The 16039-nt window shown below is 36.9% G+C and overlaps 1 pseudogene; it reads left to right on the top strand.

The window, feature by feature from the left end:
• Nucleotides 1–12743: 12743 nt before the first annotated feature.
• On the top strand, nt 12744–15809 carry LOC115843365 (isoleucine--tRNA ligase, mitochondrial-like; annotated as a pseudogene).
• Nucleotides 15810–16039: the final 230 nt, after the last annotated feature.

The following is a 16039-nucleotide window of genomic DNA, read 5'->3' as shown; positions in this document are numbered from 1 at the left end:
CCGCAGGCCCGCCCCGCACTCCGTGCCCCTCCCTCCCCACCGGCCTGAGTGCGCCAGAACCCCCGAATCAGCGGCTCTTTTAACCCCATCCTGTCTGAGCAAAAAACAGACGCCCTCCAGCGACCTACACGCAGTGGCAGGGCCAAATCCAGAGCTGAGACCTGGGAGCTGTGAGAACAAAGAAGAGAAAGGGAAATCTCTCCCAGCAGCCTCAGAAGCAGCGGATCAAAGCTCCACAATCAACTTGATATACCCTGCATCTGTGGAATACCTGAATAGACAACCAATCATCCCAAATTAAGGAAGTGGACTTTAGGAGCAAGATCTACGATTTTTTTCCCTTTTCCTCTTTTTGTGAATGTGTATGTGTATGCTTCTGTGTGAGATCTTGTCTGTATAGTCTTGCTTCCACCATTTGTCCTAGGGTTCTATCCGTCCATTTTTTTTTAATTTTTTTTCTTAATAATCAATTTTAATAATGTTATTATACTTTTCTTTCTTTCTTTCTTTCTTTCTTTCTTTCTTTCTTTCTTTCTTTCTTTCTTTCTTTCTTTTTCTTTCTTTCTTTCTTTCTTTCTTTCTTTCCTTCCCTCCTTTAGACAACGAATCATCCCAAATTGAGGAGGTGGTCTCTGACAGCAAGATTTATGATTTTTCCCCATTTACCTCTTTTACAGAGGGTGTATGTGTATGCTTCTGTGTAAGATTTTGTGTGTATAGCTTTGCTTCCAACATTTGTCCTAAGGTTCTATCCGTCCCTTTTTTTTTTTCTAAATAAGAATTTTTTAATTCAATAACTTTATTATACTTTATTTTATTTTTACTGTATCTTCTTTCTTTCTGTCTTTTTTCCTTCTTTCCCTCCTTCCTTCCTTCCTCCCTCCCTCCCTCCCTCCTTTCTTTGCTTCTTGCCTTCTTTCCTTCTTTGCTTCTTTCTTTCTTTCTTCCTTCCTTCCTACCCTCCTTTCCTTCTTTCTTTCCTCATACTTCTACTAATTCCCTCTACTTTTTCTCCCTTTTATCCTTAGCCGTGTGGATGAAAAGCTCTTGGTGCTCCAGCCAGGAGGCAGGGCTCTGCCTCTGAGGTAGGAGAGCCAACTTCAGGACACTGGTCAACAAGAGACCTCCCAGCTCCACATAATATCAAACGGCGAAAATCCCCCAGAGACCTCCATCTTAACACCAGCACCCAGCTTCACTCAACGACCAGCAAGCCACAGTGCTGGAAAACCTATTCCAAACAACTAGCACAACAGGAACACAACCCCACCCATTAGCAGAGAGGCTGCCTAAAATCATAATATGGCCACAGACACCCCAAAACACACCACCAGACGTGAACCTGCCCACCAGAGAGACAAGATCCAGCCTCATCCACCACAACACAGGCACTAGTCCCCTCCACCAGGAAGCCTACACAACCCACTGAACCAACCTTAGCCACTGGAGACAGACATCAAAAACAGCAGGAACTACGAACCTGCAGCCTGCAAAAAGGAGACCCCAAACACAGTAAGATAAGCAAAATGAGAAGACAGAAAAACACACAGCAGATAAAGGAGCAAGATAAAAATGCACCAGACCTAACAAATGAAGAGGAAATAGGCAGTCTACCTGAAAAAGAATTCAGAATAATGACAGTAAGGTTGATCCGAAATCTTGGAGATAGAATGGACAATAGAATGGACAAAATGCAAGAATCAGTTAACAAGGACCTAGAAGAACTAAAGATGAAACAAGCAACGATGAACAACACAATAAATGAAATTAAAAGTACTCTAGATGGGATCAATAGCAGAATAACTGAGGCAGAAGAACGGATAAGTGACCTGGAAGATAAAATAGTGGAAATAACTACTGCAGAGCAGAATAAAGAAAAAAGAGTGAAAAGAACTGAGGACAGTCTCAGAGACCTCTGGGACAACATTAAACGCACCAACATTCGAATTATAGGGGTTCCAGAAGAAGAAGAGAAAAAGAAAGGGACTGAGAAAATATTTGAAGAGATTATTGTTGAAAACTTCCCTAATATGGGAAAGGAAATAGTTAATCAAGTCCAGGAAGCACAGAGAGTCCCATACAGGATAAATACAAGGAGAAATATGCCAAGACACATATTAATCAAACTGTCAAAAATTAAATACAAAGAAAGCATATTAAAAGCAGCAAGGGAAAAACAACAAATAACACATAAGGGAATCCCCATAAGGTTAACAGCTGATCTCTCAGCAGAAACCCTACAAGCCAGAAGGGAGTGGCAGGACATACTGAAAGTGATGAAGGAGAAAAACCTGCAGCCAAGACTACTCTACCCAGTAAGGATCTCATTCAGATTTGATGGAGAATTAAAACCTTTACAGACAAGCAAAAGCTGAGAGAGTTCAGCACCACCAAACCAGCTTTACAACAAATGCTAAAGGATCTTCTCTAGGCAAGAAACAGAAGAGAAGGAAAAGACCTATAATAATGAACCCAAAACAATTTAGAAAATGGGAATAGGAACATACATATCGATAATTACCTTAAATGTAAATGGACTAAATGCTCCCACCAAAAGACACAAGATTAGCTGAATGGATACAAAATCAAGACCCTTATATATGCTGTCTACAAGAGACCCACTTCAGACCTAGAGACACATACAGACTGAAAGTAAGGGGATGGAAAAAGATATTCCATGCAAATGGAAACCAAAAGAAAGCTGGAGTAGCAATTCTCATATCAGACAAAATAGACTTTAAAATAAGGACTATTAAAAGAGACAAAGAAGGACACTACATAATGATCAAGGGATCGATCCAAGAAGAAGATATAACAATTGTAAATATTTATGCACCCAACATAGGAGCACCTCAATACATAAGGCAAATACTAACAGCCATAAAAGGGGAAATCGACAGTAACACATTCATAGTAGGGGACTTAAACACCCTACTTTCACCCATGGACAGATCATCCAAAATGAAAATAAATAAGGAAACACAAGCTTTAAATGATACATTAAACAAGATGGACTTAATTGATATTTATAGGACACTCCATCCAAAAACAACAGAATACACATTTTTCTCAAGTGCTCATGGAACATTCTCCAGGATAGATCATATCTTGGGTCACAAATCAAGCCTTGGTAAATTTAAGAAAATTGAAATTGTATCAAGTATCTTTTCTGACCACAACGCCATGAGACTAGATATCAATTACAGGAAAAGATCTGTAAAAAATACAAACACATGGAGGCTAAACAATACACTACTTAATAATGAAGTGATCACTGAAGAAATCAAAGAGGAAATCAAAAAATACCTAGAAACAAATGACAATGGAGACACAACGACCCAAAACCTGTGAGATGCAGCAAAAGCAGTTCTAAGGGGGAAGTTTATAGCAATACAAGCCCACCTTAAGAAGCAGGAAACATCTCGAATAAACAACCTAACCTTGCACCTCAAGCAATTAGAGAAAGAAGAACAAAAAAAACCCCAAAGCTAGCAGAAGGAAAGAAATCATAAAAATCAGATCAGAAATAAATGAAAAAGAAATGAAGGAAACAATAGCAAAGATCAATAAAACTAAAAGCTGGTTCTTTGAGAAGATAAACAAAATAGGTAAACCACTAGCCAGACTCATCAAGAAAAAAAGGGAGAAGACTCAAATCAACAGAAATAGAAATGAAAAAGGAGAGGTAACAACTGACACTGCAGAAATAAAAGAGATCATGAGAGATTACTACAAGCAACTCTATGCCAATAAAATGGACAATCTGGAAGAAATGGACAAATTCTTAGAAATGTACAACCTGCCAAGACTAAATCAGGAAGAAATAGAAAATATGAACAGACCAATCACAAGCACTGAAATTGAAACTGTGATTAAAAATCTTCCAACAAAGAAAAGCCCAGGACCAGATGGCTTCACAGGCGAATTCTATCAAACATTTAGAGAAGAGCTAACACCTATCCTTCTCAAACTCTTCCAAAATATAGCAGAGGGAGGAACACTCCCAAACTCCTTCTACGAGGGCACCATCACCTTGATACCAAAACCAGACAAGGATGTCACAAAGAAAGAAAACTACAGGCCAATATCACTGATGAACATAGATGCAAAAATCCTCAACAAAATACTAGCAAACAGAATCCAACAACACATTAAAAGGATCATACACCATGATCAAGTGGGGTTTATTCCAGGAATGCAAGGATTCTTCAATATACGCAAATCTATCAATGTGATAAACCATATTAACAAATTGAAGGAGAAAAACCATATGATCATCTCAATAGATGCAGAGAAAGCTTTTGACAAAATTCAACACCCATTTATGATAAAAACCCTGCAGAAAGTAGGCATAGAGGGAACTTTCCTCAACATAATAAAGGCCATATATGACAAGCCCACAGCAAACATCATCCTCAATGGTGAAAAACTGAAAGCATTTCCACTAAGATCAGGAACAAGACAAGGTTGCCCACTCTCACCACTCTTATTCAACATAGTTTTGGAAGTTTTAGCCACAGCAATCAGAGAAGAAAAGGAAATAAAAGGAATCCAAATCGGAAAAGAAGAAGTAAAACTGTCACTGTTTGCAGATGACATGATCCTATACATAGAGAATCCTAAAGATGCTACCAGAAAACTACTAGAGCTAATCAATGAATTTGGTAAAGTGGCAGGATACAAAATTAATGCACAGAAATCTCTGGCATTCCTATATACTAATGATGAAAAATCTGAAAGGAAAACACTCCCGTTTACCATTGCAACAAAAAGAATAAAATATCTAGGAATAAACCTACCTAAGGAGACAAAAGACCTGTATGCAGAAAATTATAAGACACTGATGAAAGAAATTAAAGATGATACAAATAGATGGAGAGATATACCATGTTCTTGGATTGGAAGAATCAACATTGTGAAAATTACTCTACTACCCAAAGCAATCTATAGATTCAATGCAATCCCTGTCAAACTACCACTGGCATTTTTCACAGAACTAGAACAAAAAATTTCACAATTTGTATGGAAACACAAAAGACCCCGAATAGCCAAAGCAATCTTGAGAATGAAAGAAGGAACTGGAGGAATCAGGCTCCCTGACTTCAGACTATACTACAAAGCTACAGTTATCAAGATGGTATGGTACTGGCACAAAAACAGAAAGATAGATCAAGGAACAGGATAGAAAGCCCAGAGATAAACCCATGCACATATGGACACCTTATCTTTGATAAAGGTGGCAGTAATGTACAGTGGAGAAAGAACAGCCTCTTCAATAAGTGGTGCTGGGAAAACTGGACAGGTACATGTAAAAGTATGAGATTAGATCACTCCCTAATACCATACACAAAAATAAACTCAAAATGGATTAAAGACCTAAATGTAAGGCCAGAAACTATCAAACTCTTAGAGGAAAACATAGGCAGAACACTCTATGACATAAATCACAGCAAGATCCTTTCTGACCCACCTCCTAGAGTAATGGAAATAAAAACAAATATAAACAAATGGGACCTAATGAAACTTAAAACCTTTTGCACAGCAAAGGAAACCATAAACAAGACCAAAAGACAACCCTCAGAATGGGAGAAAATATTTGCAAGTGAAGCAACCGACAAAGGATTAATCTCCAAAATTTACAAGCAGCTCATGCAGCTCAATAACAAGAAAACAAACAACCCAATCCAAAAATGGGCAGAAGACCTAAATAGACATTTCTCCAAAGAAGATATACAGAGTGCCAACAAACACATGAAAGAATGCTCAACATCATTAATCATTAGAGAAATGCAAATCAAAACTACAATGAGATATCATCTCACACCAGTCAGAATGGCCATCATCAAAAAATCTAGAAACAATAAATGCTGGAGAGGGTGCGGAGAAAAGGGAACACTCTTGCACTGCTGGTGGGAATGTGAATTGGTTCAGCCACTATGGAGAACAGTATGGAGGTTCCTTAAAAAGCTACAAATAGAACTACCATAGGACCCAGCAATCCCACTACTGGGCATATACCCTGAGAAAACCAAAATTCAAAAAGAGTCATGTACCAAAATGTTCATTGCAGCTCTATTTACAATAGCCCAGAGATGGAAACAACCTAAGTGCCCATCATCGGATGAATGGATAAAGAAGATATGGCACAGATATACAATGGAATATTACTCAGCCATAAAAAGAAACGAAATTGAGCTATTTGTAATGAGGTGGATAGACCTAGAGTCTGTCATACAGAGTGAAGTAAGTCAGAAAGAAAAAGACAAATACCGTATGCTAACACATATATATGGAATTTAAGGAAAAAAATGTCCTGAAGTACCTAGGGACAAAGCAGGAATAAAGACGCAGACCTCCTAGAGAACGGACTTGAGGTTATGGGGAGGGGGAAGGGTGAGCTGTGACAGGGCGAGAGAGAGTCATGGGCATATACACACTAACAAACGTAGTAAGGTAGATAGCTAGTGGGAAGCAGCCGCATGGCACGGGGATATTGGCTCGGTGCTTTGTGACGGCCTGGAGGGGTGGGATGGGGAGGGTGGGAGGGAGGGAGATGCAAGAGGGAGGACATAAGGGAACATATGTTTATGTATGACTGATTCACTTTGTTATAAAGCAGAAACTAACACACCATTGTAAAGCAATTATACCCCAATAAAGATGTTTAAAAAAAAAATTGATACACCATTAGCCACACTCATCAAGAAAAAAAGGGTGAAAACTCAAATCAATAGAATTCGAAATGATAAAGGAGAACAGACACTACAGAAATATAAAGGATCATGAGAGATTACTGCAAGCAACTATATACCAATAAAATGGACAGCATGGAGGAAATGGACACATTCTTAGAGAAGCACAGTCTTCCGAGACTGAACCAGGAAGAGATAGAAAATATAAACAGACCAATCACAAGCACTGAAATTGAGACTGTGGTTAAAACTCTTCCAACAAACAAAAGCCCAGGACCAGATGGCTTCACAGGGGAATTCTATCAAACATTTAGAGAATAAACTAACACTTATCCTTCTCAAACCCTTCCAAAATATAGCAGAGGGAGGAGCACTCCCAAACTCATTCTACAAGGCCACCAACACCTTGATATCAAAATGAAATGAAGAGGTCACAAAGAAAGAAAACAGACCAATATCACTGATGAACATAGATGCAAAAATCCTCAACAAAATACTAGCAAACAGAATCCAACAGCACATTAAAAGGATCATACACTTGATCAAGTGGGATTTATCCCAGGAATGCAAGGATTCTTCAATATATGCAAATCAATCAATGTGATACCCCATATTAACAAACTGAAGGATAAAAACAATATGATCATCTCAATAGATGCTGAAAAAGCTTTCCACAAAATTCAACACCATTTATGATCAAAACCTTACAGAAACTAGGCATAGAGGGAACTTATCTCATCATAATAAAGGCCATATATGACAAATCCACAGTCAACATCATTCCCAATGGGGGAAAACTGAAACCATTTCCACTAAGATCAGGAGGAAGACAAGGTTATCACTTTCACCACTATTATTCAGCATAGATTTGGAAGTCTTAGCCACAGCAATCAGAGAAGAAAAAGAAATAAAAGGAATCAAAATCAAAAAAGAAGAAGTAAAGCTGTCACTGTTTGCAGATGGCATGATACTATACACAAAGAATCCTAAAGATGCTACCAGAAAACTACTAGAGCTAATCAATGAATTTGCTAAAGTAACAGGATACAAAATTAATGCACAGAAAACCCTAGTATTCCTCTACACTAATGAAGAAAAATTTGAAAAATATCTTAAGAAAACACTCCCATTTACCATATCAACAAAAAGAATAAAATACCTAGGCGTAAACCTGCCTAAAGAGACAAAAGACCTGTATGCAGAAAACTATAAGACAGTGATGAAAGAAATTAAAGATGATACAAACAGATGGAGAGATATACCATGCTCTCAGATTGGAAGGATCAACATTGTGAAAATGACTATACTACCCAAAGCAGTCTACAGATTCAGTGCAATCCCTATGAAACTACCAATGGCATTTTTCACAGAACTTGAACAAACAATTTCACAATTTGTATGGAAACACAAAAGACCCCGAATAGCCAAAGCAATCCTGAGAAACAAAATGGAGCTGGAGGAATCAGACTCCTGACTTCAGACTATATTACAAAGCTACATTAATCAGAACAGTATGGTAGTGGCACAAAAACAGAAATATAGATCAATGGAAGAGGAGAGAAAACCCAGAGATAAACCCATGCACATATGGTCACCTTATCTTTGATAAAGGAGGCAAGTATATACAATGGAGAAAAGAATGCCTCTTTGATAAGTGCTGCTGGGAAAGCTGGACAGCTACATGTAAAAGAATGAAATTAGAACACTCCCTAACACCATACACAAAAATAAAGTCAAAATGTATTAAAGACCTAAATGTAAGGTCAGACATTATAAAACTCTTAGAGGAAAACATAGGCAGAACACTCTATGAAATGAATCACAGCAAGATCCTTTTTGACCCACCTCCTAGAGAAATGGAAATAGAAACATAAATAAACAAATGGGACCTAATGAAACTTAAAAGCTTTTGCACAACAAAGGAAACCATAAACAAGATGAAAAGGCAACCCTCAGAATTGGAGAAAATATTTGCAAATGAAGCACGTGACAAAGGATTTATCTCCAAAATTTACAAGCAGCTCATGCAGCTCAATATAAAAAAAAAAAAACAAATAACCCAATCCAGAAATGGGCAGAAGACCTAAAGTGACATTTCTCCAAAGAAGATATACAGATTGCCAACACACACATGAAAGAATGCTCAACATCACTTATTATTAGAAAAATGTGAATCAAAACTTCAATGACATATCACTTCACACCAGTCAGAATGGCCATCATCAAAAAATCTACAAACAGTAAATGCTGGAGAGGGTGTGGAGAAAAGGCAACCCTCTTGCACTGTTGGTGGGAATGTAAATTGATACAGCCACTATGGAGAACAGTATGGAGGTTCCTTAAAAAAACAGAAATAGAACTACCATACGACCCAAAAATCCCACTGCTGGGCATATACCCTGAGTAAACCATAGTTCAAAAAGAGTCATGGGGCTTCCCCGGTGGTGCAGTGGTTGAGAGTCCACCTGCCGATGCAGGGGACACGGGTTCATGCACTGGTCCAGGAAGATCTCACATGCTGTGGAGCGGCTAGGCCCATGAGCCAGGGCCGCTGTGCCTGCATGTTTGGAGCCTGTGTTCTGCAACGGGAGAGGCCATAACAGTGAGAGGTCCGCATACTGCAAAAAAAAAAAAAAAAGATTCATGTACCACAATGTTCATTGCAGCTCTATTTACAATAGCCAGGACATGGAAGCAACCTAAATGTCCATCCACAGATGAATGGATAAAGAAGATGTGGCACATATATACAATGGAATATTACTCAGCCAGAAAAAGAAACAAAATTGAGTTTTTTGTAGTGAGGTGGCTGGACCTAGAGTCTGTTATACAGAGTGAAGTAAGTCAGAAAGCAAAAAACTTATACCATATGCTAACACGTTTATATGGAATCTAAAAAAAAAAAAATGTTTATGAAGAACCAGTGGCAGGACAGGAATAAAAACTCAGATATAAGAGAATGGACTTGAGGACATGGGGAGGGGGAATCATAATCTGGGATGAAGTAAGAGAGTGGCATGGACCAATATATACTACAAACTGTAAAATAGATAGCTAGTGGGAAGCAGCTGTATAATCCAGGGAGATCAGCTGTGTGCTTTGTGACCACGTAGAGGGGTGACATATAGAGTTTTGGAGGGAGATGCAAGAGGGAGGTGATGGGGATATATGTATATGTATAGCTAATTCACTTTGTTATAAAACAGAAGCTATCGTACCATTGTAAAGCAATTATACTCCAATAAAGATGTTAAAAAAAAAAAAAAACAGAGATCAACTTTATTTTTTGATTGGCTTCTATATACCAGGTACAGTCACTTAATAGTTTTGAGACATTTCTCTATAACCATCTGTTCTCATCAATATATAATGGGGTTTTAACAAAAGACACTGCTACATCTCTGTGAGGGCCCCACTTTACAGAAAGGTAGGTGTAGAAGCACTCAGTATAAAAGCCTGCTTTTGCCAGTTTTACTATTATTTTACAAGCTACACACAAGGCTATGGTTAGTATCATTATTCATAACTTATTTTCAGGACACAGGTGGAACTGGTATTAATTTATCATAATCTTATAAACAGTGTCTCTCTACTGGTTTTCATGTACCATGAAACTAAAAAATTCCCATTAAATAGTATTAGCTTAAGAGTATCCAATCCAAACTCATTCAAAAACATGTTCACTCATATAAATGAACTCATTTTTAGCCTCTCTTCACATTTTGTCTTTAAACTGCCTACTAATAGAAAAAAAAAAGAAAATATATTTAAATGTTTACAACTCTTATCTCTGTGAGATATATAACAGATTTCCTACAACAGATGTGTACTGCATTTCTAATTATAAAGTTTTCAATAAATGTTATTTTCAAATATTTTCTTTTGTGGTTTTTAAAGTATTTTAGAGATACCTTAAAAAAATCAATCACCCCATCTCTACTTTTGCTTTTGCTCTGTGTGTGTGTTTGTGTGTGTGTGTTTTCACATGTGTGTGTGGAGAGGGTTATGGAGAACCTTTGAAGAAATTAAAAATAAAAGATATAGAGAACTAGAGGCTGTGTATGTTGCCCCAAATTTAGTTTGTTTCAATTTTGTATTGCATGCAATTTCAGAAAAATTTATTACTTCCTTCCTTTACTCATTTAGTCATCAATTAACTCAGCAAATATTGAATGTTAACCATATGCTTGGGCCTGTCACAGACATTCTTAATTGTGAAGTCTCATTGTTTATCCTCAAGGGTCTAGTATCAGAAAGCTATATTTTGTAGAGATGAGTAAAATACAATTTGAAAAACAATTATTTAGTGAGATGGTAAATTATTAACTCTCAGGTCCCTGAAAAGCTTCATAAATCTGTTCAATCCTTCGTTACTGTGTGTTCAAATTACACACTCTATAACATTGATCTGGGTTTCAAAATAGATATTTACCCTGGTAAGTATGGTTTCTGCAGAAAGGATTGTTTTAGTTCACTAACTAGATCAATACTTTACATCAACTGACTGCCATTGTAATCCACATTTTATTTTCTCTGAGTTTGGTTATAATATAGTGTTCCATCAGACATTGTCCAAAAGAGAAGGAATTATCCATTGGTTATCTGGACTAGAGATGAGGGATTATGTCTTACTGATTTGATAGTATTTATGTTTTTATTACATATAATTTATATTGTCCAGTAGTGCCCTGCACATGTACAGGACACAATATTTATTAAATGAAGGATCATTTAGTATTATCATCTATATGATCTATTTTATTTCAATTTCTCATTAACACTATCAAGGATTAAAACATTCATACTTAGTCTTAGAATTGAAACTGGATGACACCCTATGCAATTTGGGTAGTTCACTGGTAAATTTTATAACACCAAAATTCAAATTATCATAACATGGAATTTGGAATTAGAAGACATTGATTTAAGTCCTAAGTCTTCAGTGTCTGAACTTGGATAAGTCATTTTACTTCTCTTAAACTGAATTTTATCACTTTAAAAATGGAGCTAATAATATTTATTTCAGTTGTGATGAGAATTCTAAAAAGACGAAATGTATAAGTAGGCACATTTTAAATTGCAAACCACTACACATTTATTATGGATAAAAGTCATATTATATCACTCTTTGGAATGACAGTCCACTAAAAGCATGTTGTAGAAATGAGATTACTAGGTAATGGTGGGAAAGAGAGGTGGACAAGGGGAGAGAAAAGAGAAGATAATATATAAAGACAAACTCTGTCTACTCCTTAATTGTGCTGTGGTTTGCATTTGACCGATTCTTCCTCACAATAAGATTTCTTAAAACTTCCTTCTAACTCTGAGAAACAATATTGCTTACGCTAATATTAAACAAGCTAATGAATTATTTGATTTTTAAACTGTAAATGTGAGTTTGAATTAATAAATTACGAAGACTCATTTTGGAGCTATCAGGTTGATACTGTATTAATATCAGGTTGTACTGTACTGATATCAGGTTGATACATATTGGATGAATTTAGCTCAACTTGACCTATAGTTTTTGGTAGTGAGTTCATAATGAAAAAAAAAATGTGAGAAACAAGTCAATGTGAGCAAAGATAGCAAAAACAAAAAGATCAAAACTAGTAAATAATTATCTACACTGTATAAAATGTTTAAAATACATAGATGGATTAGAAATACAAGGAAAAACAATGGCAAGACAAACATTTTTAAATGACAGAAATAGAGAATGGCATGAAAAGTTTAATAAGTAAAAATTAAAAGCACAGACATTCATTTCCACTTCCATCCATAACCAAGCCACCAGCCCTTTGGTAGAAACACCTTAAAAGAGGAGACAATGGAATTAACAGACACGAATTTCAAAGAGCTATTAGAAATATATTCAAAACTCTGAATGAAATATAAACAAAATATTTAAAATAAAATCATAAAAAGAAAGTATAAAAGACTTAGTGAGAAAAAATAAAATATCTGAAACGAAAACGTCACCACAGGCTCTTTCTGTGCTCTGTGCACACGCATTCCCGGTGGGTGCCACAGAGTTTCTCTGGGGCCCAGATGGCAGGAGCTGAGCATCAGGTGCTGGAGTGGAGGCCTGAGTGTCCCGTTGTGCCTTTTGAGATGGGCCCTTGGGAGCCAGGCACGCAGGGAATCTGTGGGGCCACCCTGCCTTTCCTGTCACCTGGGAAGGTGAGGAACCAAGATAAGGTGTCTGTCATGGTTAGTCACCGGAGGCAGTGGCCAGCTGCTTAACCTGAATAGAGGCAAATAGGACAACATGGAGCTGCTGTTGTAGATCCCCTTTTGCCTTGAAGTTGCTGGGCCACCAGCAGCCCAACACAGACATGGAGATCTAGCAGATTTTATTGGCTGAAAATGTAAGTGAAGAAACGTCTAGAAATGTAGATTTTCATAACTTCACGGCAAAGAGAAAGAAATGACAGAATTTTGTCTTCATGACGGATCTCCTTATGCAAATGGTGACCTTCATGTAGGACATGCTTTAAATAAGATTTTGAAAGACATGACCGGCTTATACCTTATGATGACAGTTTCCAAAGTACGTTTTGTGTCATGATGATATTGTAATGGGTTACTCATTGAAGTAAAAGTATTACCAGAACTTGGTGAAAAAGTTCAGAATCTTTCATCCGTGAAATTAGAAAGTTCATTTGGTAAAGCAGCCAATGAGAAACAGAAATCGACATTTAGTCTTTGAATAGTAATGGCAGATTGCAATAATTGCTACTCTACATTTGATAGAAAATATGAAGCCAAACAATTGAGAATTTTCTAATAAGTGTTTGATAACAGCTTGGTTTATTGATTTTACAAAACCTGTGTTTTGGTTTCCCTGGTCAAGGACTGCTTAGGTTCTGCTTCAGCAGAACTTGAATAAAATCCTGAGTGTGTCAGTTGTTCTATACATTTAAAATTCTCTCACTTGAAACTTTCTAAGTTGACATCCCTTATAGATAGTTTATCTTCTGTTAGCTTTTTTAGTCTGAACCACACAGTCTTGGACTTTTCCAACCAGTTGCATTGTTTTCTATGTGCCCAAATCCAAGTACACTATTGAGAAATGTTCCAGATCTGGAAATATCTATATATTTCCTGCAGATAAAGCAACACCTGTTGCTTCTACTTGGGAAACAATATTTGAAGTTATTTCAATATTTTCAAGTATAACTTTGAAAAATGGTATTTGTACCCATCCTATATTTCCTGATAAAGCTCTCCTCTTTTATCTTCAAATTATATGACCATGACAAAATGAACAGGATTGGTTTACACAGTTCCAATTCATGATAAGGAAGATTACAGTGTAGATTTTCAACACAACCTGTTAATGATATTTTCACTAGATGAGGATGACATTTTCACAGATGTTTCAGATCCTAAACTTCAAAGACTGTACTTAAAGAAGGAACTGCTGTGGTAATAAATGTGCTTCAGGCAGCAAAGCATTTGTTGAAAGAGGATAATTTGATATTTAGCTATCCTTATGACTGGAGGACTCAGAAACCAATGGTTACTCATGTCTGCAAGCAGTGGTTTGTAATATATTAAGACCACATGAATTTTACGACCACAGCCAAGTCCCATCTTTTAAAAAGGGGGAACTTCCTCCTAGATCAAGAGTGAATGCCATGGTCAAAATCATGGACACACAACTATAGTAGTATATATCAAGGCAAAGAGATTGAGGTGTTCAAATTCCTATGTTTTGTCATAATACACAAGATGAATTATTGATCAACATCCAAACCATTGAGCATATTATTGAACAAGTGGAACAACACAGCAGTGATATCTAACAGACTCCCTCCCCTGAGCAACTGCTTCCAAAAGAAGTCAAATCTCAGATTGGTGGTCCTGATACCTTAGAATATGTGCTAGGCCAGGATATTTTCTACATCTGATTTAATAGATTTTCATGGCTTCATGTTCTTCCAGGTACTGACTAAAGAGCCAATTTGTACTTGAGAGGAAAAGTCCAGCTTGGTGGTTGGTTTCAGTCTTTTTTGATTAACATGTGTGACAGCAAGGAGAAAAGCACTTAGTAAGACAGTGGTTGTCAGGAATTAACCTTGGAGAAAGGGATAATAGATGTTTAAAACTTTGAGAATATCATTAATCATAATGTTGTCATCAGTGGAACACAAGATAAAAGCAGGGAGCCTCCCTACGGTACTGATATCCTCCTTTGGTGGTAGCTGAGTCTTGTGTCATCATTAGAGTGACAGTTGGTTCATCTGTTATTAATGCTGCCAGGGATGTTAGCAAGTTTAGGAATACCATGTGCTTTTTTTGCGGGGGAGGAGGTGGCTGGTTTCAGTACAGAACTGGTTTCAGTCCTGCTAAGGATATGTGTGTCATAGACCAGTATGCTACACTTAAGTGTAGAATTTTGCAAACAAGATTATTGAGTCATATAAACAATATGATCTTGGAAAAGTCATTTGCCTATTACAAGCATTTTATGAACTCTTTTGTTTCAGTGTAATCAAAGTTAGGCTTTATTGTGAAAATGAAAATGATCTCAAATCAACTCAAATGAAGTCAAATCAAATCAACTTGTCAGACTGCATCAACTAAAATTTTGGATGTAATATTGTTTGTGCTTTCACTCTTTCTCATGGCTGAAGACATATTCTAGCACATACCTCATGTTAAAGAACTCAAGAGTGTTTTTCGTACTGAGTAGAATAGTACAACAAGGAACTGGAAGAAGCAAGATAGGTGGAAGCAGTAAAGAGTGCATGTGCAATGAGAGATTCATTTATTGGAAGCATCTCTGGCAAAAATGCAACAGAGTACAAAGCTATCACTGTGATAGAACTTGGTCTGCTTTTTGAGGTAGTAGAGTTGCAATGAACTGAGGAGACTTCTTGTACCCCTCAGCTGAAGGAATTAATGATGACTTCTCACACACCTTTACTCACTCAACAACCTTGAGCAATAAATGCAGATGTAATTGAGCTTAAAGGCACAATCCTAATTAGTTTAGAAAGTGGTGATATTTCTGAAGAGCTTTCATATAAAGTTGTTGTCATGCCAACTACCAAAGAAAAATACCCTCCTTGTTGGAAGTATACAGCTGCATCATCAGATAAACTCTGACCTTGTGTTCAGAAGTGAGAGGTTGAAAGTAGTACTTCACTTTGTTATTAACAGTTCTCTGAGCAAGAACACGCTGACAGTACTGACTAGGGGTTTAATGGACTGTTTATAATGGAAAGAAATTGAAGATTTAGATAACGAGTGAAAGAGTAAATAGTGGAGGATGGATATCAAATCACAATTATAAAAGAAGTATCTACTATAAATAGAGGTAGAATAATGTGCATATA

This window comes from Globicephala melas, chromosome 17, assembly GCF_963455315.2.
Source record: "Globicephala melas chromosome 17, mGloMel1.2, whole genome shotgun sequence".
Taxonomy (NCBI): Eukaryota; Metazoa; Chordata; class Mammalia; order Artiodactyla; family Delphinidae; genus Globicephala; species Globicephala melas.
Note: the sequence above shows the minus strand (reverse complement) of the source record. Positions and strands in the feature narration are given on the sequence as shown.